This window comes from Bos taurus, chromosome 3 (genome assembly GCF_002263795.3).
Source record: "Bos taurus isolate L1 Dominette 01449 registration number 42190680 breed Hereford chromosome 3, ARS-UCD2.0, whole genome shotgun sequence".
Taxonomy (NCBI): domain Eukaryota; kingdom Metazoa; phylum Chordata; class Mammalia; order Artiodactyla; family Bovidae; genus Bos; species Bos taurus.
The window spans coordinates 109,283,142-109,309,888 of NC_037330.1; the positions used below are offsets into that span (position 1 = coordinate 109,283,142).

The window sequence follows — 26,747 nt, forward strand, 5'->3', positions numbered from 1 at the left end:
CAATGAAAGTGGCTGGGTAATAAGGAGCCATTGTCATTTCTTGGGCTTTGAGCACTTTTCATCCCAGAAAACAGGAACTTAATTACATACAGGAGCTTGGTGTTGCTATCGGGGGTGATGGAAGAACTGGACTCAAAAAGGGATCTACATGGATGTGAATGTGCGTGTGTGTGAGCAGGTGCGTTTGTGTCGTGTGTGTGTGCTGATGTGAATGTGTGTCTATTCCACTTTCCTATATCTACCTAGCAAACTTCCCTCGAAACCTAGTGACTTGAAGGGGAAAGGTGGAGGGGGGATGGACTAGGAATTTGGGGCTAGCAGATGCAAACTGTTACACACAGAATGAATAAACCACAAGGTCCTCGGTGTAGCACAGGGAACTCTATTCAGTATCCTGGGGTAAATCATGATGAAAGGAATATAAAAAGAACATATGTGTGTGTGTAACTGAGTCACTTTGCTTGACAACAGAAATTAACACAAAATTGTCAATCAACTACACATCAATTAAAAATAAATTTTAAAAATTCGTGGCTTAAAATAACAATCATTTTATCATAGCTCACAATTTTGTGGATCAAAATTCAGGCTAGGCTTGGCTGGGTAATTCTCCTGGTCCCTGGAGTGGGAACAGAAATAGTGATTTTCAGCTGGAGAGCAAGGTGGTCTTCTCCAAGATGGCTTCACTCACGTGTGCGGTAACTCGGCAAGGGAAGGAAGGCTGGGCTCAACCAGAACTTTTGACTAGAGCTCTTCACCGGTCCTCTCCAGTAGGACGGTCAGGGTGCCAGACTTCATATGGTGGCTCAGAGCTCTGAGGGGGTCCCTGAGGTAGGCGGAGGTGGCAAGACTTCTTATGGACTTGATTTGGAAGTCCACCACATTCCTTTGGTCAAGTAAGTCTCCAGGCCTAGCCAGATTCTCAAGGAAGGGAATCAGCCTCCATATGTCTCAGTAGGAAAAAAATAGGACTGTAGTCAATGGAATTCTCCAGGCCAGAATACTAGAGTGGTTAGCCTTTCCCTTCTCCAGGGGATCTTCTCAACTCAGGGATCGAACCCAGGTCTCCCACATTGCAGGCAGATTCTTTACCAGCTGATCCACCAGGGAAGCCCAAGAATACTGAAGTGGGTAGCCTATCCCTTCTCCAGAGGATCTTCCCAACCCAGGAATTGAACTGGGGTCTCCTGCATTGCAGGCAGATTCTTTACCAGCTGAGCTACCAGGGAAGCCCCAGGAAAAGTCACAGTGCATCTTTAATGCACCACAGTGTCTATCACACTCTGAGAAGCCATCACAGTAGTGAGAAGACCCTGCATTTACAAGCACATTAGTGGGACTTCTCTGGTGGTCCAGCAGTTAAGACACTATGCACCCACTGCAAGGGGCACAGGTTTGATCCCTGGTTGGGGAACTAAGATGGCATGGGTTCCATCCCTGGTCAGGGAACTAAGATCCCTCGTGGCACACAGTGTGGCCAAAAAATAGGAAACAAATGAACTAAATAGCACATTAGAGGTGGTATGCTGCAGTCCATGGGTTCACAGAGAGTCAGACACGACTGAATGACTCAACAACAAGAGGTGGGTTTGAATCCCAGTGCCTCTGCTCACAAGCTGCATGGCCTTGAGCAACCTAAATAATTCCTCGAGGGCTCAGTCTCCTGATCTGTCAAAGGCTGTTGTTGTGATGACTCATATGCAAGATTCAGGCAACAGCATTTAGTGAGCACCTACTGTATGCTAGATGGCCAGTGCCTGCGCCTTTCGCCTTGCTTTCCTCCCCCACTCTCCTGCCCCAGCATGCGCCTAAGGGGACTCTAGAGATGCGGGGGAAGGGTAGGAGAGAGTCCAACAGCCTCTGAGGTCACATTAGAAGCCGACCAGCAGCAGCCTGGCTCCTGCCAGCCTCCTGATGGTCCTGTCTGCTCCCGTGCCAAGGCCCAAGGTGAGCCCAGGAGCCTCGGCCATCTGGTCCAGCTGGGCCAGCGAGAGGCAGCTTTGCCAGCTCAGGGGCGGCCCTGGCTAACAATGGTGTTAATTTTTCATTTGTTTGTTTGATTTTCTGCAGTGAATGAGGAATGTTGCAACAACATCTGGAGCCGCCCCCAGCGGAAGCCTGCAGAGTGGCAGTGGCAGCGGTGACAGCTCAGAACGCAGGCCTCTCACCGTGTGGACATCCACGCATCCACCAGCACACACAGACTATGTGCACGTGGTCATGTCTACATGTCCACACGTACACATGCACATGCGTGTGTGTTTGTACACCACACAAGCATGCCCTGTACGTGTGTGCTTGTGTGTGCATGTGTGTTCAGATGTGTGCATTCACACCTATGACCCATACACACATGGCCATGCCTGTGTGCACAGATGCACATGCTTACATGTGTGTTCAGACGTGTGCATTCACACCTATGACCCATACACATATGGCCATGCCTACATGCACAGATGCACATGCTCAGATGCACAGGCCTGGCCACAGACACAATCACGGCCACAGCACTGGGACTGAGATAAGGGATCCTAGTTCTGGGCTGGAGCTTGGGAAGGCCACAGCCCCAGGGATGCCCCAAGAATCTGCGCTCTCTGTTCCCCATTCAAGTCAGCAAAAGCCAAGCCTGTCCTTCAATCTGGAACTGGAGCCCAGCTTCCCAGCCCCTCCTCTTGGCGACACAGATTTCCCTGTCCTTGCCCTGCTCCTTCCCTAGACCTGGCCCTGCCCCAGCCTGATCACAGCTCCCAGTCCCTATCCTGGAGGCTGATGTGAACAGCTTCCCCCTCTGCTCCCAGCAGCCTGCTCACCACACCCCCTCCCAGTGTGCTGGCGGACAGTCACCTCCCCTCCTTGAATGATGCTTTCTCTGGTTGTGAAATTGGAGGGTTGTCTAGTCAATTTGTTGACTAGACTACCACAGCCCAGGGGCACATCTGCGTGGAGCAGCAGGGCTGTGTGCCTACTCGTGTATGTGCCTGGGTGGACCTACACACGTGCTTACGTGCATGTATTTGTGCCGCCAAGTCTACACTTGCCTGTCAGTGAGTGTCTACACATCTGTCTCCACACATCTGTGAACGTCTGTGTCTGTGACTCTATGTGTAACTCTGCATTTTAAGTGTGTCTGTGTGTTTATATATCTGTGCTTGTGTGCTTCTAGGTCATTGTCTGATCATTGCATGTCCTTATGTCATGAATGCCCTTACATGTATGTGAATCTGCAGAGCTGTGTGTGTTGATGTGCAGGTGTGCATACTTACGTCTCCATGCTTTTACACATATGTCAGTGCGCCTGTGACTGCGTGTCAGTATGTCGGGCTCCCTGGGTGTCACCAGTGGTAAAGAACCCGCCTGCCAACGCAGGAGACGTAAGAGATGCGGATTCGATCCCTGGGTAGGGACGATCCCCTGGAGGAGGAAATGGCAACCCACTCCAGTATTCTTGCCTGGAGAATCCCATGGACAGAGGAGCCTGGCCGGCTATAGTCCACAGGGTTACAAAGAGTCAAACATGACTGAAGCAACTTAGCACGTGTGCAAGACAGAGCACGGCTGCGTGTATGTCAGTGTGTGCCTGTGTCTGCATGTATGTGTTGGAAGCCGGGGTAAAAGCAGGAAGCAGCTCAGTGTCAGGACATGATCCTTGGTTTCTTTCAAGCTCCGGCTCCATCCGGACTCAGCCATCCAGCTGGGTGGGAAGCAGGCAGCCAGAGAGAACAGAGCTCCCCAGACCAGAAGCGGGCATCTGCCCAATGGTGCAGTGTGGTCACAGAGGCCAGAAGGCACAGGGGCAAGTCTGTGTCCCTGAGGCCCCTGGCCCCTCACCTGGCGGCAGGCCGAGGATCTTCAGAACCAATGGACAATGGGGAAACCTCGCATTTTGTTCCCTGTGTGCCCCTGCATCTCCTGTGGGTCTCCTTGCGGGCTCCTCCCCTGGACCCTCTCCCTGCACACAGGTGTGTGTCACTGATCAGCTTTATCCTTTCTCTCATTCATCCTTTCCCAGGCAGAGTGTCCACATCTCTCTCTCTCACACACACACACACACTCACAGTGCACAGGCCTTGGTCTCCATCCTACTCACACTCCTTGTGAAATACTCTGGCACACATTTCCCTGGGTCTCCATGATTCTTTCCTTCTCCATCCCCTCATGCCCTTCTCCCAGTGTTGGCAAGAACAAAGTCTTTGTCCTAACTGCTGTAGTAAGGTTCTTGGGTTGCTAATAATAGAACCCAATGAACAGCATGGGATTTTTAAAGTGGGATGTTATGAGGATACAGGGGTGTCTTGTGAAACTCAGTGGCAGAACCAGAGCCCAGCATCCAAAGGACTATAAATCTTATGGGAACACAGAACCTTCTGTCTTCATCTTCTCTCCCCTCTTCCTTCTCTTTCAGCTTCTCCTTGCACTTGATTAACCAAGGATGGCTGCTACCCCACTCCTGAGCTCAAGGTACCTCATTTCCAAAGACTAGCCAGGACTGACCAGCACCAATGGTTCCATGACTGTGAGAGAGGAAATATGAGTGGCAAAGCTTGGGTCAGTTATCGATTTGTGGTCCAATCAGCAATGACTGGGAGCGGAGTTACGTGGAAACATGGCTGCCAAGCCCCACCCCCTGGGTATGCCCAGCAGTTCTCAGACAGAAGATCTCAAGTTCAGTGCCCCGCAGGGTGAATGAGGCACCCAGGGTCAGCAGGTAAGGAGTCCTACGGTACTGGATGTGCAGGCCTGGGTCTCAAGAATGCAGATGGCAGTGGGTGCCATGGATTGAATTGTATTCTTGTCCAACTCATGTACTGAATTCATCGGGTGCATGCTGACTCTCAGTGTGGCTATATGTAGAGATGGGAAGTAATTAAAGTTAAATGAGGTCTTTAGGGCGGAACCCCCATAGACCAGAAACTTGATCTGGGACTTCTAGCCTGCTTAACTATGAGAAAATTAATTTCTGTGGTTTAAGCCACGCAGTCTGTGGTGTTTTGTTATGGCAGCCTGAGCTGACTAATATAGTGGGTTTATCCATTTCCGAGTCTTCAAAAGGTAGTGATGTGAAATCTACAGGACACCATGAGATCTCCCGGGACCGAGGAGAGGACCTGGGAGTAGCCCACACTACGATCTGTTCCCCAAGAGCACCCTGTCTTTCTGATTGGATCTGCACTGTCCACAACCCTCCGAGCCCCAGCTTAGGGGCAGCACCCAGCAGCAGCCCCTGCTCTGTCTCCCTTCTAGGTATACAGCTCCATCCTCCCACCACACCCGCAGGCTGGCGGGTGACACTCTGCACGCCGTGTCACCTCTTCCTGGCTTCATTCTTACCTCTCCCTATCCTGGTCCTGCCCTCCTGCACATCACCAACTAAGAAATCCCCCAGGTTGGGGTCACGGACAGTGGTGCTCATTTAAGCATCAGCACCTCCCCCCTCCCGAGGCAGGTGACCCTGTTAATGGAACGAGAGCTCCAAACCATGGTGAGAATGGGAAGAAAGGCTTCTGTCACTCATCGATCCAGTCATTGTGTGACATTTCTTTAGATGAAGCAAAGACACTGAGAGACTCCGGGTCCTGCTCATGGGCAGGACCACAAACTCATCAGTCCGGGCTCCTCCATCACTTTTGCTCTGAGACACAACAAAGGCCGCTCAGCCTCAGAATAGCTAAACCAGCTGGCTGACAGTGTGCTTTCAACGCATGCCTGAGAGCACTCATTTCAAAGCACGTGGTCTCCCCAGCCTCAGGTTAAGAACTGGGTTCACAGTCTGCGGGGAATCTGCTGGCAGCTGACAATAATCATTCTTTTCTCTGACATTTAATGAGCACTTACTATGTGCCAAGTACTATGCTAAGCACTCTACAGACATCATCTTGTTGAATTCTCAGCCTCTCTGTTCAGATAGGTCTTATGATACCCATTTTTTTAGACAAGAAAATGAAGCCTCAGAGGTTAGATAACTTGCCCAAGAACCACTAGCTAATTAGTGGCAGAGCCAGGATTCCAATATAGTCTGTCCAACTTCAAAGCCAGAACTCTGAGCCTCTGTGTCCTGTCCTCACTACCAGGACAGGCATGTGTGGCTGGGGCAGTGGTCAAGGGGTAACTGTGTGTGGCTGAGCGGTCCACCCTTGCCTGCAGCTGACGACGACAGAGACAAAAAGACAGAAGCTGACCAACCCCTATGAGAACAAAAAATTCGGAGATTCTTCCAGCATCTGTCCTCACTTACCCAATAATTCTGCACTGCCTGGTTCCCTGCTTCAAGTGCGTGTTCTTACTTGAACTGTACGCCTCTGGAGGGCGGGACCTGGACCCCCTCTCACCCACATTCCCCGGGGCTGCACAAAGTGGAAATTCAGTACCAGCTTTCCCTATGGTTGTATTCTGGTTGGTTAAGTGGGTGGTGGATTTGGTTGTTTGAATTGTCAGGTGGTTGCTTAGATGGTGGGAGGGTCAATCAGTCAAATGTTGATACAGTTGGATGATGTCAACATGTGGGGTGAGTCTAGGGGAATTTCCTGAGTGGGCCACTTACCATTTGATCCCAACAGGAGTTTCCTTGGGGCTAGAAAAACTCTCCCCAGGAGGAAATACAGAATCTTCTAATGCTTCTCGCTTCCTTTTTCCCCTCCCCCTGCCCAATCCCAGGCTTGCAACAAGGATCGGAGTGGTCTTCCTTCCTCTCATCAGCTCCAGATTGTCAACTGAAGAGGACCCTGTCCCTGGGAGGGGCACTGAGTAGCCCGGCATGGTCAGCCCTGGAAGCACACGGGTAACTGGCCTTCCTTGGTTGAATGCGTGGGCCACGGGGTGGCTTCCTGAAGTCTGGGATGCTGCAGCGTAGAGAACAAGGAGCCCAGCGCTTGGGAGAAGCTCTGCTCCTCCTGCCCAGGAAAAAGGTCATGTGCTCCGATATGAGTAATTAATTTTCTCCGAGCCGTGTTGAAAAGGTTAACCTGATTTATGGCACGCAATTGAGTGTAGAATGGGTTGTGTATCTTGTAAAAGGCTCGTTCTGGTGTCTGAGTCTATAGATTCGCCCGCAGCTGGGCATCAGCTGGGAGCTGGCCCTTCTTTTATGCCTTTAAGAGGAATTCACGGGAAAATCCCAGAGAGAGCCCCACTTGGCCAGAAAGTCGCTTCCTGGACTCCAAACCCTAGGGAGGGGTCATTGGCGGGTACAAAGGAGGGAGTCTTCTGCTCCTGTCACAACCCACAACTCAGCTTCAGCCTCAGCCTTAATTTTCATGCAACCCAGGGTTCAGAAAGAAAAGCCCATCACTGGGCTTGAGTTCTGAGTTCAAAACTAGGTTCCTCCACTGACCTGATTCTGAAATGGGGTGAAGACTCCTTGCCCTCTGACCTTTCTTCTTGCCATTTACTAGCTGTGTGAGCCTAGGCAAGTTACCTAACCTCTCTGTGCCTTCGTTTCCTAATCTGCAATAATAATAGTACCTATCTCATAAGGTTGTTATGAGGATTGCATGAGTTGACATTTACCGCCTCATTGTATATGGAGCACAGGGTCTGTTAAATAAACAAAATGTGAAGATGAAGGAGGCTTGGATGTCTAGGTGTTCTCAGGGAGGTGTCAGGCAAGCACCATCACCTGAGTCTTGGCTCCAGCTGAGAAGGGTGCCAGTGGTCCTAGGGCGTCAAGGACAGATGGGACTATGTTGAACAAAAAGGGAGCTGATGGAGATGGAACACAGTGGTCAAGAGAAGTTTTCTGCCTGGTGTCTTTCTCTTCTCACCCAGCATGTAAACTTTGCTCTCCAAAGCCCAAGATGCAGGTCAAACCCAAAGATGCTAGTCTAGCACCACCTAGTGGAAAGACTGAAGTCAGCATAGGGTGGCTTCTGGGCCCCTTCTTGGGGCGGAAAAGAAGTTGCCAGAAGGGGAGAAACACTCCACCAGAACCCTCCCTAAGAAACCGATCCAGCTGAGAGCTTTTCACTTTGTGCCCCTGTGGAATATGTTGTTGCTCTTGTTTAGTCACTAAGTTGTGTCTGACACTTTTACAATCCCAGAGACTGTAGCCCACCAGGCTCCTCTGTCCATAGGATTTCCCAGGCAAGAATACTAGAGTGGGTTTCCCTTTCTTCTCCAGGGATCTTCCCAACCCAAGGATCGAACCTGCGTCTCCTGAGGTTCCTGCATTGCAGGCAGATTCTTTACCGCTGAGCCACAAGGGCAGGCCCCTGTTGAATATAGTTGTGTAGTAGTTTACAGAAGCTAGGTGGTCTGGTCCGTAGGTCTGCATGGATATATCATGAGCATGCTTCAGTCTGTCTATGTAACTATTGATTAAATGGGTTAGTAGGTATGAACTTAGACCACTGCCCGCGCATAGAAAGCATTTAATAAATGTTGATTATCATTATGATTCATGTACATGTGCATATACTCTCTGAATGTTCACGTAAACATGGATGCCTATATCTCTGTTTACAGATGCAAGCATGCATACATACGTTTAACTCAAAATGCGTATGTGCTTATGCATGTGCATATGTTTGTGGATGTGAATATGCTTGTATGTCTGTGAGCATGGTATGCACGTGAATGGAGACGTGGGAAGGTTTGTGCGTCTGCATGTTTGTGTACCTATGGATATCTTCTGGTATATTTGTGTACCTTCACTCAGTGGAGTGCCTGTGCACTAGTCTTCTGTTGCTGCAAAGAAGTACCACAAATCACTACAAACTTAGTCACTTAACACAACACCCAATTCTTATCTCCTGATTTTTGTGGGTCAGGAATTCAGGCACAGCCTAGCTGGTCCTCCACATAAGGTCTCACAAAGCTGCACATAAGGTGTTGTCTGGGGCTGTGAGCTCGTCTAAGGCTCAGGGTCCTCTTCCAAGCTCATGTGGGTGTTGGCAGAATGTGTTTCCTTGTAGCTCATGGCAGCATGCATGGTCAAGCCAGCAGGAAAATCTCTCTCTCTGACCTCTAGATCTTCTTTTAAGGGCTCACCCGATTAGGTCAGTCTCACCCAGGATAATATTCCTTTGATTAACTCACAATCAACTGATTAGGGACCTTAATTACATGGCGGGGGGGGGGGGGGATCCCTTCACTTTTGTCATAAAACATAAGCTAATCATGGGGTGATATCCAATCATATTCACAGGCTCCGCCCATACTTAAGGGGAGAGGGTTATACAGGGCGTGTATGCCAGAGGGTGGGGCTCTTAGGGGCCATCTTAGAATTCTTCCTACCATAAAGTATGAGTGTGTGTGTGTGTGTGTGTGTGTGTATGGGCTCTATATACACATGATTGTATACAGGGGTCCGAATCTGTATGCATCTATGAATGTGCTTCTTCTGTGTGTTGTATCTTCCCAGTGGAATTACATATTTCTATAAGACTGGGAGACTTCTCAAGGCCAGAACTGCCTACTCCATCAGCCCAGGGACTTTGTCAGTGTTAGGATTTTAGCTCTTCTACTTGATGAGGAACTTCCCGAAGTGGGGTCTGTGTTATCTGCCCCACTCCCCACACCCCATACAGTGTCAGGTCCCTACCTTAGAGGTGCTGAATTATCATATTTGTACCACTGGCTCACTCGCAAGCATGCACACGTATGCACCTTCACACACACATGCGTTTGCACATGCCTGAATCACTCTTTGAGGCAGGGCCCAGGAACAGCTCTCACTGCCCCTCCTTGAGAGAAGCCACCTCCCCTCCTTTCTCCCGCCTGCCATGTGATTACAAAGTCACTGCTCTTTACAAAATAAGACTGGGACAAATCACCTCCCACCACTCCAACCTGAGATCCTGCTTGGAACCCAAATGGTCCTGCAGTCAGATAATGGGCCTCATGTCCTTATACAATTACCTAGAGACCATCAGCCCCAGGGGATGCTGGAGCCCCAGTGAGCTGTAGCTAGAAAGTTGCCTGTGGCCAAGTAAGTTTGTGAAACCCTGCTGGCTCCTACCCCCTCTTGGAATTTTCCACTAAAGATGAGCACAGGAAAGGCTCTGAAGGGCCTGCAAGAAAGAAACCTTTCTGCCTTGGTTTAACCAGCACTGTCTAAGCTTATTTATCCACACACCCATTTTTCTCTAAACACATTCAACAAAGCATACCTTGGATTACACGATTGTAAGCCATTCTTCAGCTTCCTAGGAGGCTCATGTGGGCCCTTGGGGGGATGGTAAGGATTAGAAGAATGCCGCTGTGCAGGGATCCCACCCAGACAGGGACTGGCCTTCTGGGAGGGGAAGCGGGGAACCTGTGGAGGTAATTTTGCTGCATGTGGAGGTCGGTGGTTAGTCCAAAGGCAATGGAGACTTGGATATGGGAACTCCTGGATCCCACAGAGACTTTGGTTTGAGAAGACAAGTGGATGTTGGACTTCCCTGGTGGTCCAGTGGTTAAGAATCTGCCTGCCAGTGCAGGGGACACGGGTTTGATCCCTGGTCTGGGAAGATTTCATGTGTCGCAAGGCAACTGAGCCCATGCACCACAACTACTGACCCTGTGCCCTAAAACCATTGCTCCGCAACAAGAGAAGCCACTGCAGTGAGAATCCTGTGACTGCAACGAAGAGCAGCTCCTACTCACCGCAACTAGAGAAAGCCCATGTGTGCAGCAGTGAAGACCCAGAGCAGCCTAAATAAATAGAGACAAGTGGATGCTGACAAGGGAGGCTTGTCCCTGTAAACCCAGAGTGCAATCTGGAGGACACAGTCTGAGACCATGGGACTGGGGAGCACCCCCAAAGATATAGCTTAACCGTCGGGACAAACTTAAACCTACGGACTTTGAATCTCAAATCAGCTACTTATGAGCTGTGTGACCTTAGGCAAACCAGTTAAACTTGCTGAGGCTCAGCTCTTTCATCTTCAAGGCTATGACTCATGTGGAATAAGGATTAGAAAGGTAATAATAACTTATGTAGTGTTTTCTATATGCTAGGCACTGTCCTGAGCATTCAATCCATGCTAGGTCATTTAATCCTAGCAACAACCCCATAAGGTCGGTACTATGATTATTCCCATTCTACAGAGGAAGAACTTGGCTCAGAGAGGTGAGGTGACTTGCCCAAGGTCACAGAGCTAGCAAATTGCAGAGCTGGCATTCAAACTCAGGTGGTCTGGCTCCAGCAAGGCTGGAATGGCATTCAGCACAGACCTGTTTAGTAAATAAGAGCCTACGGGTCTGCAGTGGGTGGAGGAGTTGGCTTTTCCAGATTCATTCCAACCAACAGTCTATGCCCAAATGAACAGCTAAGGTAAGATTACTTCCGCCAGGAAGGCATGGGGCAGGAGGACGTGGGACAGGAAGGTGAAGGGAGGGATGTAGTGGCTGCACTGCGCCATCAGAGACACTTAGGGTTAACTTGTGTGCAGAGAATAAATCTGGGAGTGGAGCTGTGAGCCAGAACAGGGGGTGCGTGGGGTCGGGAACGCAGCAACACATCTGTGCATCTCCCTGTCATCTCGAATTTCATATTTACTTCTGTTGATGAGATTTCGTCATGCTCGATTACAATTCATAGACTTGTGTTTCCAGATTTTATGCATCAAAATGCTCTGATTTACAGAGTCACCCTAAGCCTGACACTGCCCACCCCCCGCCTCCCCCTGTGCAGGTGCCATTTCTGAGCATGGGCACTGAGGCTTGTCCTGGGTCACAGAGAAGCCTTGTTTCTGGGTAACATGGCCTCTGGTGAGCCTCAGGAAGAAGGCGGTAGAATTGGAGAAGACATCAAAGATCTGTGTCTGGGCCATGCCGGGGGAGAGAGGAGCAACAGAGCTGTGGGGGCAGCCACGTGGCAGCCATGTACTGACTCTATATCTTGCCTTTCCTTCCTGCCCCTCCTTCAAACCCCTCCCATTTGGTTCTGAGACTCTCTCTCTTGCTGGTTTCACTCAAGTAAGCACTGCTTCTAACCAATACAGTATGGCAAAGGTGACAGGGTGTCACTTCTGTGATTATATTTCATAAGATGGTTCTATTGCTTAGAAGCAAGTCACAGGTCCCGCCTACACTCATAGGGAAGAGTTTATGCAAGGGCATGAATTCCAAGAGGGTGGGATCTGGGGGGGCTACCCATTGACCATCTGCCACACAGTCAACAAAGCAGCCTATAACACTGGTAACACCATCCCCATTACACAGGAAAGGAGACTGAGTTTTATCAACATTAAGGACATTGTCCAAGGTCACCCAAGTAGAAAGAGACAGGTCTAGGACTTGAACCCTGGTCTGTTTGCTTCTACAACCTGAGCTCTTTACCACAGGACAATGTCATGAAAGGAAAACCAGGTAAGGGCAAGGTTACCTTCCTGGTAGATTGGGGCTTTCACACGGGACTGTGCAGAAACCCTCCTCTAGGACACTGGGCCCTGGGTCTACTTGGGGAGCAAAAGAGGCACTCAGGTCCTGGGTCATTAATCTGATCTTGACACCAAATTTCTTTGGGGGAGCCAAGGTTGCAAAGGGCTAGAAAAGCCCAGAGCACCAGGGTTGGAGCTATAGAGGATGCCAAGTTCTCTACGTGGCAAGTCCCTGAAACCAGCAGGGACTTGTTTGGTGAGATGGGAATACGTCACCCCATTCTTAGGCTGGTATCTTGACCGTGGCCTCAAGAATGGGCTCCTGTTAATGGTGCTGACTGGGAGCTCTTCTTGCCAGCTCTTCCTAGAAACAAGATTAAGAGCCTGCCCCTTGGTTTCCTGTGTCCCCATCTGCATTTTGGTCCTATAGCAGATCCCCTTTTCTCTCCTGTACAGGTTTGAGCACAACTGGGAAGGAGAGTTGCCTTGGGGGAACTGAGGATAAGTCATCTCTTCTGGGCATCTGTTTTGCACTTTGACACACATTACCTTATTTAATCCTCTCAGCATCCTTTCAAAGTAGGTATAATTTCCAGTCTGTGTGAAAGACACCCAAATCTCAGGATAAGTCACTTGCCTGGGGTCATGTAGCTGATGAGAATCAGGACTCACACACAGGTCTGTCTGGTTATCAAGCCTGTCCTCCTTCCACGCTACCAGCCATCTCTTTGAGTTTCCTCTCATCTCTCTCTCGTGTCCTGTTCATCCAGGTTCAGAGCTGCTATTCTCTCTGACTTATTTAGAGCAGGGTTCAATGCTATTCTGATCTACAGAATCCCTCCCCCTTACCCAACCAACGCAGGGTTTGTACCCCAGCCATGGTCCCTATCCTTTATCATTGGTCTCTGCCCCATGGTGCTAATCTGTAGGTCTCCAATTCCCAAAGCCCAACTAGAATATCTTCTTGACCCCTGGATATGGTACCGAAGTCTGGCCTCCAGCACCCTACACAACTGGCCTTTGAAATTCCTGCTTACCCGCCTATCACTGACCACTCTCCATGCTTGGGTTCCTGGCAGCTGAGCAGTCTCTTTCGGGACCCAAGCCTACAGTATCACTTGGCTACTAAACTTCTGACCCTCTGCCTAACTTTGCAGAGGGTCACAAGTTTAGTAACTCTGCACCAGGTCTTGCCTGATGGCTCAGTGGATAAAAAAATAAAAATAAAAATCTGCCTGCAACACAGGAGCCTCAGGAGACATAGATTCGATCCTTGGATTGGGAAGATCCCCTGGAGGAGGATATGGCAGCCCAGTCTGGTGTTCTTTCCTGGGAAATCCCATGGACAGAGGAGCCTGGCGGGTTATAGGCCATAGGGTCGCACAGAGTTGCACAGAGTTGGATACGACCAAAGCTACTGAGCATGCCTAACTTTAGCCAGTGGCACCATACCACATCTGCTCCCACTGTGGGCAGCTCACTTGGTTCAAATTGGCTCCCTCTTGACCATCACCCTCAGGCTGCATATCCTTCAATTCCCCTCCTTTATCCCCTCAACACCATTCTTATGAGTATTGCCCACACCCAGACTTCTAATTGCTTTCTCAAAAGTCAGCACATCCTTTGTTGCACTGTCCATCACCACTATCAATCATAATTACCATCTTACCTCTCACAGCACCACCATTGCTACCATCACCTGAACCGTCGCCACCAATAAAATTGCCACTCTCATCACAATCCCCCACACACACCATCAACGCCATCACCTCTAATTCCACCATGACCGTCACCACCTCCCTTTCCTCCTATCACCGCCCATGACAGCATAATCCTAACACCACCATTCACCCCCTCGCCGTCAGTGCTCTTCGGACTATACCCATCACTACCATCGTCATCATCACCATTGTCACCCACGAAAGCCTGTATTTAGCCGTGAATCAGGGCCCAGATATCTTAATTGGGAATGCAGTAGTTCCCAACTGAAGTTAGAAAGGCGGAGATTCCAATCTCCGACAAATTCTAATTTGTCACTGAACCAAGATTAGTTTGCCCACTCCTGTGCTCCATCCCAACCCTTTCCCACAGTCCCTCAGAGACTTTCCTATGTCCTCAAGCTTAAAAAATGCCTGTCTCTTCTGATGCCACAGCCAACTCTGTCCCTGTGCATTTCTGGGAGGCAGTTGCTCGAGCACCAACCCCCTCCCTCCCAACTTCTCCCCTGTCTGAGTTGGAGGCTATTTCTAATCCAGGTCCCCCTGATCCCAGCTTTTGCTACCACTTCCAGACTTTCCTGGAGCCCAGGGAAAGCTGGGCCTCTGCCACCCCCACCCTGGGCAGCTGAGAGACTGGCATTGATTACCAGCCCCATAATTACCCTGCAGGCACTGGCAGGGATTTCAAGCCTGATTGACTTCAAATGAGAAATCCATGGGGATTCGGGAAGGGCGGGGGACCTTGGCTCAGGAGAGAGGCAGGGAGGAACTCACCCTCACCTGAAAGGGCCTTTGTGTCTAGAAGCACAGCTTTGAATAGGGAGCTCTACCTGCCTAGTTGATACCTGGAGGCCTCACCTGGAGGCCATGAGCTCCAGCCAAGCAGGCCCCTTGCCCACAGACGTATCAACCCTCAGAGAAGAGCTATCTTGAGGGAGCCTAGATAGGCTTGGGGACAAGGAGGGATGCTGGAGACACATCTCCAGAGTAGACAAACTGAGGGCCTTTCCTTTCCCCTGGGGTGCGCAGAGACAAGCTGAAGGGTTAGGATGAAGATTTGGAGGGGTAAGTAGCAGTTCAGTAAGCTTCCCAGGTGCCCCAAGTGGTAAAGAATCTGTCTGCCAATGCAGGAAACTCAAGAGATGTGAGTTCAATCCCTAGGTCAGAAAGATCCCCTGGAAAAGAAAATGGCAACCCCACTCCAGGATTCCTGAGAAATCCCATGGACAGAGGAGCCTGGCAGGCCACAGTCCAAGGGTTGCAAAAGAGTCAGACACAGCTGAGCATACACATGCTGGATGCTAATGTCACTTGGGCACTGAAATACACTGTCCCTGGGCCCAGGAGAGTCCAGAGGGGAAGACCACAGGGAAATGCCTTCTCAAAGGAGATACATAAATATTGCATCCTCTGACCCCACACACATTTACAAGCCCGTGAGTTTACCCTGGGCACCGGCACACTCACACTTATGCTCGTGAACACACTCACCCATCTGTGACACGCATGCACTAGCAAGCCCAGAGGCAAAAATAAACACAAAAGGAAGGCGATCACCCTTGTGTCCAGTCACACACACACATGCACGCACATCTTCCCGCATACTAACCCACACATACTAACACACTCCACACCATCACACTCTCACACATCCTCACACACATATACGCTCACACATCTTCAAGCACATTTTCACATACTCAGAAGCCAAATACCCAGAAAAAAGAGAGAGACATCGCCTCCACACTCGTATGCTCCTTGAGAAATTGCAGAGAGAGGTGAGGCACTTGTTCTCTCCTCTCTCTCCCCCCTCACAGAAGGGTTTTCATTTAAAAGTTGCCCGAGCCCAGGCTTTCAGATTACAGTCTAGACTATATAGGTTTCCTAAAGATAAGGCTGAGAAATTGATTTCAATTACCAAAGTGGAGAGGCAGCACTTCTCAGCCTTCTGAGCGGAGCATTAACCCTGGAGATCCGGGAGCTGCAGGAGAAGAATCTGGCACGCCAGGCACACGGGGAGCCCGTGCACGTGCTCTTGGAGCTCACACATGCACACTCCCATGCAAAATCTCACTGGCGCCAGCTTGGGCAGAGTCCAGACCTTTGCGTTAGGAGCCCGGGTTCCAGCTTTCATTCTGCCAATATTTTGCAGTGTTTGAAGACCTGCCTTTCTCCTCTCTAGGCTTCTCCTCATAGACCCCATTTCTGCTCCCAAGGGCTCATGAAGCCTGTGCTCGCTCCTGGCTGAGCTCCTGTCTGTTGAGACTGGCTCCCCAGGAGATCTAAGCAGGTACTCAGATGCCCTAGAACCCAGTCTCTTATCCACTCTGCCTCCCAGCCAGTGTGGACAGCCCCACACAGCAGAAGCTAATGGGCCTTGCATTAGTTAGAGTAAGCATCGTTAGCTGCTACAACCAGCAGGCTCTGCAATCAATGGCTTGCAGGATTTTTTCTTAGGCCTACAAAGCCCTATGCAGATATATTTGTTTTCTATTAATGCCATAGCAAATTGCTAGAAAATTAGCAGCCTATTAAAAACATCATTAATTATCTCATAACAGGTGAGGTGTCCAAGCTGGCATTTGGCTAGATCCTCTATCTGAGGTACCACAAGGCCAAAATCATGGTGTTGGCCAGCAAGGCTCTTATCAGAGGACTCTAGGGAGAGTCACTTCCTGGCTTATTGAGGTTGTTGGCAGTTTATAGGATTGAGGTCCCCATTTCCTTGCTTAGCTGTTGGCCTGGAGTCATTGTCAGTGTTTAGAAGCTGCCCACGTACCCTGGGTCATGATATCTTTCATCTTCAAAGCCAGCAATGGCACATCAAGTTCTTCTTACACGACAGATCTCTCTACCTTCCTCTTCTGCTGTTAAAAGCCCACATGATGACATTCAGTTCAGTTCAGTTCAGTCGTGTCCGACTCTTTGCGACCCCATGAATCACAGCACACCAGGCCTCCATGTCCATCACCAACTCCTGGAGTTTAAACTCATGTCCATCGAGTTGGTGATGCCATCCAGCCATCTCATCCTCTGTCGTCCCCTTCTCCTTCTGCCCCCAATCCATCCCAGCATCAGGGTCTTTTCCAATGAGTCAACTCTTCGCATGAGGTGGCCAAAGTATTGGAGTTTCAAATTTAGCATCAGTCTTTCCAAAGGACACCCAGGACTGATCTCCTTTAGAATGGACTGGTTGGATCTCCTTGCAGTCCAAGGGACTCTCAACAGTCTTCTCCAACACCACAATTCAAAAGCAAAAATTCTTCGGCACTCAGCTTTCTTCACAGTCCAACTCTCACATCCATACATGACCACAGGAAAAACCATAGCCTTGACTTTGTTGGCAAAGTAATGTCTCTGCTTTTGAATATACTCTCTAGGTTGGTCCTAACTTTCCTTCCAAGGAGTAAGCATCTTTTAATTTCATGGCTGCAGTCACCATCTGCAGTGATTTTGGAGACCAAAAAAATAAAGTCTGACACTGTTTCCCCATCTACTTCCCTTTTCACTCTCCTCTTTCACAAGAGGCTTTTTAGCTCCTCTTCACTTTCTGCCATAAGGGTGGTGTCATCTGCATATGTGAGGTTATTGATATTTCTCCTGGCACTCTTGATTCCAGCTTCTGCTTCTTCCAGCCCAGCATTTCTCATGATGTACTCTGCATAGAAGTTAAATAAGCAGGCTGACAATGTACAGCCTTGACGTACTCCTTTTCCTATTTGGAACCAGTCTGTTGTTCCATGTCCAGTTTTAACTGTTGCTTCCTGACCTGCATACAAATTTCTCAAGAGGCAGGTCAGGTGGTCTGGTATTCCCATCTCTTTCAGAATTTTCCACAGTTTATTGTGATCCACACAGTCAAAGGCTTTGGCATAGTCAATAAAGCAGAAATAGATGTTTTTCTGGAACTCTCTTGCTTTTTCGATGATGACATTGGGTTTGCCTAAATAATCCAGGACCATCTTTCTATTTAAGGTCATCTGATTGGTAATCTTAATTGTGCCTGTGAAGTCTCTTTTGCCATGTGATGTAATACATCCATGGGCATACCATGGGGCAAAGGTCATGGGGCCAAAATTCTGCCTGCTCCAATGGGTCAAGTAGATCTCCTAAGTGCTTCTCCTGCAGTGGTAATTCAGGGACCCAGGCTCCTGTGTCAGGCAGTGCTGTCACCCTCAAGTTGGGCCCCCCATTGTTGCCACAGTTAATGCGGGATGGTTACATGGGGGTGTTTTCACGTACCATCCTGGAGGTAACGTATTATCAATTCTGCCCTCATCTCATTGGCTAGAACCAGTCACGTGGCACCAACTTAACTGCAAGGGAGCCTGGGAAACACACAGGAATACATGGCCATTTGGGGCACACAGTTGATCTCTATCTCAGGGCCCAAGTTCTAAAGACTCAAAAGGCAGAGGACTAAGAGAGAGAGAAGAACCTGCCATGTTGGCTCTTTACAAAAAGAAGCAACAGGAAACTGCGTCTCAGAACCTTGGAATGGGGTTCTCCTTTCCAGAGTCTCCCAATGGGCTCTGCAAAAGTGCACCAGTCTGCCAATGGCTGAAGATCCCTGAGATGAAGGGAAGGGAGCCACCCCACATACTGTTATCCTCTCCTGAGTTCAGAGGATGGAATATGAGAGACTTGCAAACTCAGAGCCACATCCAGGCCACAAGACAGAGCTGTGAGGACCTCTACCTAACGTGGAGTATCTGGGAGGTGTCTGACAGTACCAACCCCCTGGGGAGCCCAGAGGGATCTTTTCAGAGTCAGCCCGGCCCTGCTATGGAGGACTGTTCTGTTGACCATGACCATTCCTCTTCCCTGTGCCTTCCCCAGGGTCCTGATGATCATGACCTCTTCTCTCTCTTCATTCTTCCTACTACCCTACCCCCAACTGAGAACTGATGACGAGGGGCCCACATCTCACATAGCTGTGTAGACCAAATGGAACTGTCTTGGGCAAATGCTTCTATAGTTCTAGGGTTGACATTCTTTAGTAGACGGACAGGGAGGGACAGAATGCCCAGTCCTCCTTCATTCTGACATGACCTGGTTTTCTTGGGACACGACTGTCTCAAGGAGACAAGCATGAGGATTGCCATAGCTTCTGTTCACGACCCAGTTCACAAGCAATCTCTCCAACCAGGACCCAACCTGCTCAGCTAAAGACAACCCACACAATTCTGCTGAAACAACAGAAACCTGGGTCGTCAGACCATTCAATGACCAGCAGTGGGCTGATTTTGAGGCAAATTGGGGCACATGATTTCTATTAGAACCAGAAACAAAATTGTATGTGTGTGTACAGTTGTGACCAATCTTTTGTGATCCCATGGACTGTAGCCCACAGGCTCCTCTGTCCATGGGATTTTCCAAGCAAGAATACTAGAATGAGTTGCCATTTCCTCCTCCAGGGGATCTTCCCAACTCAGGGATCGAACAATTTATCTCGTGTCGCCTGCATTGACAGGCAGATTCTTTACCAACTGCGCCACCTGGGAAGCCTGGAAACAAAATTAAGACATATAAAACCCATTTGGGGAAGAACTGGGAAAATGATTTGAGGCTGAAACCCCCAGCTTTAAGGTTCCTGGACAGCTGTGATGGCGGAATATGATGGAGAAGTCTAATCATGAGGAGAAGACACAGGTGGTGGTTATTTTGCAAATGAAAACTGAAATCACTCACAGAGGAGAGTTAGAGTAACAGGCAAGAGACTTGCAGACAGCTCTCAGGCCAGACAATGTTCTTTTTGCTGCCTAAATCAACTGAATATTTTAAAAATCATTTCCACTGCTGCAGAAGATGTTCCAAGGCAAATCAGGAGTCGTTGCTCTGGGAAGACTCTGTACAATCACAGCTAGACATGGGAATAGAAACCACAGGGAAAAAAGTGCAGAAATGATACACTCTGGGCAGGGGAAGCAAACGGAGTCTGTACTTAAAGAAACAGTCTTAACTTCCACATCTCCCACCCCCAACCCCTACTCCCTCCTCGACAAAAGTCAAGTCTGACCTAAGTATTTACATGCAAGTAGTTTATTTTGAGAAGTATCCCAGGGAATAGGGGTGAGGGCTGGAGAGGAGGATGAAAATCCAGATAAGGGTGCTTTTTCAGACTAGCCACTGCTGTGGGCAACTGGGACTCTACCCTGCTGGGACCTTTTAGGAAACACTTCAAAGAGTTATCCATCTGCAGATGGATGGAGAGAGTATGTAACCACCAGCCCTCAAGCCTCACCGGCCAAGGGTTGCCCCATGAGTGGCTATGAACTCCTTCTGGTAGTATGCTGGTAAATCGGCTCTGGATAGGGTGGGGGTGGGGGAGATGCCCTGATTTGCAGCATTCGGAAATTCCCATGGCATAAATCCTCCCACCAAGGCTGATTTCAAGCTGCCAATGGCTAAACAGCTGGCTAGAAATTGTTCTGGTTATGTAACGATCAGCTCTTGCAAACCAGTCCAAGGTACCGCTCACGGGTTTGCGCGTATATTGGGTGCTGTGTCCCCACAAGAACTTCAGGGCCCTGGCAGTGAGTGAAAGATATGGGGTACACCCACACAAAGTGCAGTGAATGGGGTAAAAGTTGAGCCGGAAGTTTGTAGGCAAGGCACAGGAGCAGTCCAACACAAAATTATACTATACCTGACCTAGAGCAGACACAGGAGCAGCAAAGCCGCTACGAGCCTCTGAGGAAGTGGCCAGGCCATGTCAGATGCGAGTAACCTGAAAAAAAAGAGAAACCCAGTCCCTGGGGGTAAGAGGAGGGGAAGTAAGATAGTCATCAGAGTAGATACTACTCTGGTGAGGAGAGGCTGGTGGTTAGAGCCAGACCCATCCTGTGGCTCTACCTGTGGGTGACCAGCAGGGGGTGCTAGGTCCCTGCACACTCAGTCCAGTTCAATTCTGTCGCTCAGTCATGTCCAACTCTTTGCGACCCCATGTAGTGCAGCACGCCAGGCTCCCTGTCCGTCGCCAACTCCCGGAGTTTACCCAAACTCATGTCCATTGAGTCGGTGATGCCATCCAACCATCTCATCCTCTGTCTCATCCTGCACACTCAAATAAACTTAAAAACTCAACATGGCTCATGCCCTAGGTGGGATCAGTTCTCTACTCTTTTATTACCTCAGAAACAGTTACTGAATTATCAGGTTATCTCCAGAAAGTTCGCTTTCAGTGAGGCACCAGCCTGGGTCGCACTAAACAGAGCACTGAGCCCGCCCGTCACCGGGTGGTGAGGAAACAGCGCCCCCTGCAGGTAGAGTCAACTTTTGCCCAAGCAGCCGCTCTCAGTTCCCACAATTTCCATCCCTGAACCCCTGTAGCACCAGAAACACCAGACCTCCGCAGGCCTCCCAGAGCAAAGCAGAACAGGATGGCTGTCTTAATCCATTCTGCTGTAATCCAGCCTGCTATTACAGGCTGCTGTAATACAGGATAGTAGATCGGTGGCTTATAAAAACAGACATTTATTTCTCACAGTCCTGAGGGCTGGCAAGTCCAAGATGAATGTGCCAGCAGGTTCAGTATCTGGTGACCACCCACTTCCTGGTCCTTCGATGACTATCTTCTCACTGTGTCCTCACATCGCCAAAGAGGCAAGGAATCTCTCCGGGGTGTCTTTTATAAGGGCACTAATGCAACTCACCTGGAGAAAGAAATGGCAACCCACTCCAGTATTCTTGCCTAGACAATCCTGTGGACAGAGGAGCCTGGTGGGCTGCTGTCCATAGGGTCGCACAGAGTCAGATATGACTGAAGCGACTTAGCATGCATGCATGCATTGGAGAAGGAAATGGCAGCCCACTCCAGTATTCTTGCCTAGACAATCCTGTGGACAGAGGAGCCTGGTGGGCTGCTGTCCATAGGGTCGCACAGAGTCAGATATGACTGAAGTGACTTAGCATGCATGCATGCATTGGAGAAGGAAATGGCAGCCCACTCCAGTATTCTTGCCTAGACAATCCTGTGGACAGAGGAGCTGGTGGGCTGCTGTCCATAGGGTCACACAGAGTCAGATATGACTGAAGCGACTTAGCATGCATGCATGCATTGGAGAAGGAAATGGCAGCCCACTCCAGTATTCTTGCCTGGAGAATCCCAGGGACAGAGACGCCTGGTGGGCTGCCGTCTATGGAATCGCAGAGTCAGACACAACTGAAGTGACTTAGCAGCAGCAGCAGAATGCAACTCACCAGGGTTCCATCCTCATGACCTGTTCACCTCCCAAAGGCCCCAGCTCCAAACACCGTACCTTGGGCGTTAGGTTTCAACATATGAATGAGGTGGGGCGGGTAGAGAGCTGTGGACACAGCTATTCAGTCTGCAGCAACTGCTCCTCCATCCAGGCCCAGGATCCTCTGAGAATGGCCTGTGCCTCATTTGTCCTCCCACTGTGGGTAGGGTCACACAACCTCGAAGGTGCCCCCTCCTGTCTCGGAACTGATTGTGAAAGACTGGAAGTGGAAGTGTGACAGGAGACACACTGGGAAAAGCCAGAGGCAAGGGTCCCATCCAGGCCAGCAGGGCACAGACAGCGTGAAAGTGGGTGGTTTGACATTAATCAGGACAGAAGGTTCCAGGAGCGCAGGGAACAAGACACATCCAAGTGTCAATAGCCAAGTTCATAAAGGACATGAGAAGCTCATGAGACAGCAGAGAAGAACCTCAGGGGGAAACTTCTGAATGGCCCAGAGAATTCTGGCAAATGGGTCTTCTAAGTGCACAGATGCTTTCATGTGTAGGCACTCACCTTCCCAGCTGTTTCCTAGGGCTGTTTTCTAGGCACTTTCCAGGGCCCAAGAGAAGGGAAAGTGTGGACAGTGAGGTCCAGCTCTACCTCCTGAAGCCTGTAAGCAGAGCTCCCTCTGAGAGCACTGATGGTGATGGGGGTAGAGAGCCAGGAGTGTTCTCCTGACCTCAACAGATACACCTTAATGATAGAAATTCAGGCCCAGGGAGGAGGTTTTTCCGGCAGAGTCCTGGCCACTCACCACACTCCCCACTGCCCATGGCCAAGGTCATGCTGCTGGGGGCAGGGGGTTGGGGGAGGGGCGGGCAACAAACAAAGCTCCAGCTCAGGCCCAGCCTGCAGGGCCCCCTCTAGAGTCTTGCTCAGCTTCAACGCATCCTCCTCTGTCCCCTGAGCAGACTGGGTCTCGGTGGACTCTGCCTGCTGCCCTGGGAGGGAAGACAGGGAAGGCAAAGGGAGAGCTGGGAGCCAGGGAGGACGCAGTGTTCCCTTTCCGCTCCTCTGCGTCTTAATTAAGTGCTTTCATTTCCCTCCTTCCTCCCCACACAGGCCCGGCTGAGATAAGGCATTGATCCCCTCCCAGAGGAAGAAGAAGCCGGCAGGAGCCCTGCAGTTCTCTCTTTGTGGAACAAGATGGATGGTTTATTAGCGAGCCCTTAATTGTGTGGTTTGTAACTTGGGGAAGTTTAAAGAGAAAAGAAAAGAAGTCTGAACTGGGGGCTGCCTGGGGTCCATTTCTCTCCTCAAGGAGGGTTCTATCCAACATTCCTGTCCAAGAGCCCAGCCCAGATCAGCCCAGCCCAGCCCAGCCCCACCAAGGGCAGACTCAGGAACGTTCTCCACAGAAAGAACCACCAAGATTGCAAATAGCCAGAATGATAGTCTGTGTTGCCCGATCTAGCCAAGGACAGGGCCCTGAGCTGAATGTAGAGACCAGCTCTGCCGCTGGCTAGCTGAATGACTTTGATCAATCTTCCCACGCTGGCCCTCAGTTTCCCTTTTCATCAAATGAGAGGGTTGGCCTGCATCCATGGTGTTTGACTATGTGGGGGGACTATGTAGCAGAAAGTGGTGAGAGAGGAAGCCAGAGCCTCAGCCTCTTCTTCAAGGCCCACTGAAACCTTCTTTGTGTATTGGAATTTCATGTAAGCTCTGTGACATTGAGCATGTTATGTAACCTCCTTGTCTCAATGGCATCAGCTGTAAAATGGGCAGAGTAATAGAATAACAGGATTGTCAGCCCTAACATAGTTCCCAGCACATAGTAAGAATTCCATCATTATGACTTTTTTTTTCTTAAATGATTTGATTCAGTCTCACAACAGCCCTGTGTCAGGTTCTTGTCCCTATTTTAGAGGTGAAGAGACCTGGCCTAGGCCAGTTGTCTTCACAACAGACACACAACTGCCCCCAACAGCCCAAGGTGAGACCCCTGGGTCCTCCCCTTATGGGACTCAGAACGGAGGGGTGGTGGTCTCTCACGGACTGGCTCCCACCACTCACCAAGATGAAATACTGATCACGTTGTTGTTCAGTCGCTAAGTTGTGTCCGACTCTTTGCAACCCCGTGGACTGCAGCACGCCAGGCTTCCCTGCCCTTTACTGTCTCCCAGAGTTTACTCAAACTCATGTCCATTGAGTCGGTGGTGCCATCCAACCATCTCATCCTCTGTCACCCCCTTCTCCTGCCCTCAATCTTTCCCAGCATCAGGGTCTTTTTCAGCTAGAAAAAAGACACTTCCCAAAAGTAGATTTCAACTCACTGGGAAGCTAGATCTCTCCTTGACCTTTTCTTATGCAGCAGGAGGGTAGGTGCCCTCGTCCAGCTTTAGTTAATGCCCATACCAGAAGGGGCCAAACAGCATCTCAAATATCTGTTTCAGTTTCAAAGAACTAGAATCCAAAGCTCCAAACTGCCTTCCCCCAAATGCAAATGTCGAAAATCAAGACAACAGAAGTTTACTGCAGAAGTTTTCAAGCCAGGCGCCGTAGAACCCTAGGGTTCCTTAAAAGGAGTTTTAAGAGTCAACCTGGGTGTGGGAGGTTGCTGAACTGGGCTTCCACTCCCCTGACCCCCCACCCCACCCCACTGCCCACTCTTTAACAAAAACAGAGTTCCTTGTTATCTGTTTTACCTTTGGGGCTTCCATATGATTTCAGTTTCCAAAAGATTCTGGGGGTGGGGGTGGGGTTAAAATTTAAAAAAATCCCCGTTTAGTGGAAAAAGCATGGAGCAAAGAGCCAGAAAGCCTAGCTCTAGCCCCAGCTTCATTCTATGAACTTGAGCACATCCCTTCCTCTATGTATACAGAGGATTGGGCCAGGAGGTTTGTCTCCACGGGGCAATTTCAGCTGTGGCTCTCAAGTCCAACTTGACTCCCTGGGCTGCCCTGAAGGGTGGGAGTGAGGTCAGGGGGAGGGGAGCCACATCCCCCACGATCTTCACTGCATGACTCCCTGAAGCCACTAGACAACTAATAAAGACGGGTTGTTTTCATCCTCATATGACTCTGGAAATATTGATACTGGCTTGCCAAACAGAAAAAAAACAATTCTTCCCGCCTTATGGTGGGAGGAGAACAAGGAAAGTAAGCCTGCTCATTAGCGAGGACTGCCGAGATGTCTCCCCGCCCCCTCCCCACCCCCTACCCCCCACGCTTCTGATCTTCAGGATGACTCGGAGACTTGGACTAAAACACAGATGAGAGCTTTGCGTCTGTTTGCATTTAATTTGAGGCTGAAGTTCACAGCTCTTGACGATGGAGAGCTGCATTCCAATATCCAGGACCAGGACAAGGGTGGTGGAGGAGTGATTACGCCTGCCAGGGGTAATAATTATAAGTCAAGGGCCTCTCAGTAATATCTGGGTCCCTTCAGTGTTTCCCCGGTGATTAAAGCAGCACAAGTAAGTCAGGGTAGAGCAGCTGATTGAGAGGGGCGTGGAGGGAGGGGTGGGGACTGGCACTTCATAGGCCTCCAGGGAAAGCTACCTCCATCGTAATAGAAACAAAGCCACCCTTTATCAACCGCCTCAGTTCAGTTCAGTTCAGTTCAGTTGCTCAATCGTGTTCAACTCTTTGCGACCCCATGAATTGCAGCACGCCAGGCCTCCCTGTCCATCACCAACTCCCGGAGTTCACTCAAACTCATGTCCATCGAGTTGGTGACGCCATCCAGCCATCTCATCCTCTGTCGTCCCCTTCTCCTCCTGCCCCCAGTCCCTCCCACCATCAGAGTCTTTTCCAATGAGGCAACTCTTCCCATGAGGTGGCCAAAGTATTGGAGTTTCAGCTTTAGCATCAGTCCTTCCAAAGAACACCCAGGACTGATCTTTAGAATGGCCAACACCACAGTTCAAAAGCATCAATTCTTCAGCGCCCAGCTTTCTTCACAGTCCAACTCTCACATCCATACATGATCACTGGAAAAACCATAGCCTTGACTAGACGGACCTTTGTTGGCAAAGTAATGTCTCTGCTTTTCAATATGCTATCTAGGTTGGTCATAACTTTCCTTCCAAGGAGTAAGCGTCTTTTAATTTCATGGCTGCAATCACCATCTGCAGTGATTTTGGAGACCAAAAAAATAAAGTCTGACTCTGTTTCCACTGTTTCCCCATCTATTTCCCATGAAGTGATGGGACCAGATGCCATGATCTTCGTTTTCTGAATGTTGAGCTTTAAGCCAACTTTTTCACTTTCTACTTTCACTTTCATCAAGAGGCTTTTTAGTTCCTCTTCACTTTCTGCCATAAGGGTGGTGTCATCTGCATATGTGAGGTTATTGATATTTCTCCCGGCAGTCTTGATTCCAGCTTGTGCTTCTTCCAGCCCAGCGTTTCTCATGACGTACTCTGCATAGAAGTTAAATAAGCAGGGTGACAATATACAGCCATGACGTACTCCTTTTCCTATTTGGAACCAGTCTGTTGTTCCATGTCCAGTTCTAACTGTTGCTTCCTGACCTGCATA

General features: G+C 49.7%; 1 long non-coding RNA gene across 1 annotated transcript; it reads left to right on the forward strand.

Annotated features, from left to right (window-relative positions):
- The first annotated feature begins 2,939 nt into the window (after nucleotides 1–2,939).
- On the forward strand, nucleotides 2,940–7,192 carry LOC132344944 (uncharacterized). The gene is made up of 3 exons (XR_009494031.1): nucleotides 2,940–3,959; nucleotides 4,403–4,705; nucleotides 6,652–7,192. It is a non-coding gene; the product is annotated as an uncharacterized lncRNA (long non-coding RNA).
- Nucleotides 7,193–26,747: the final 19,555 nt, after the last annotated feature.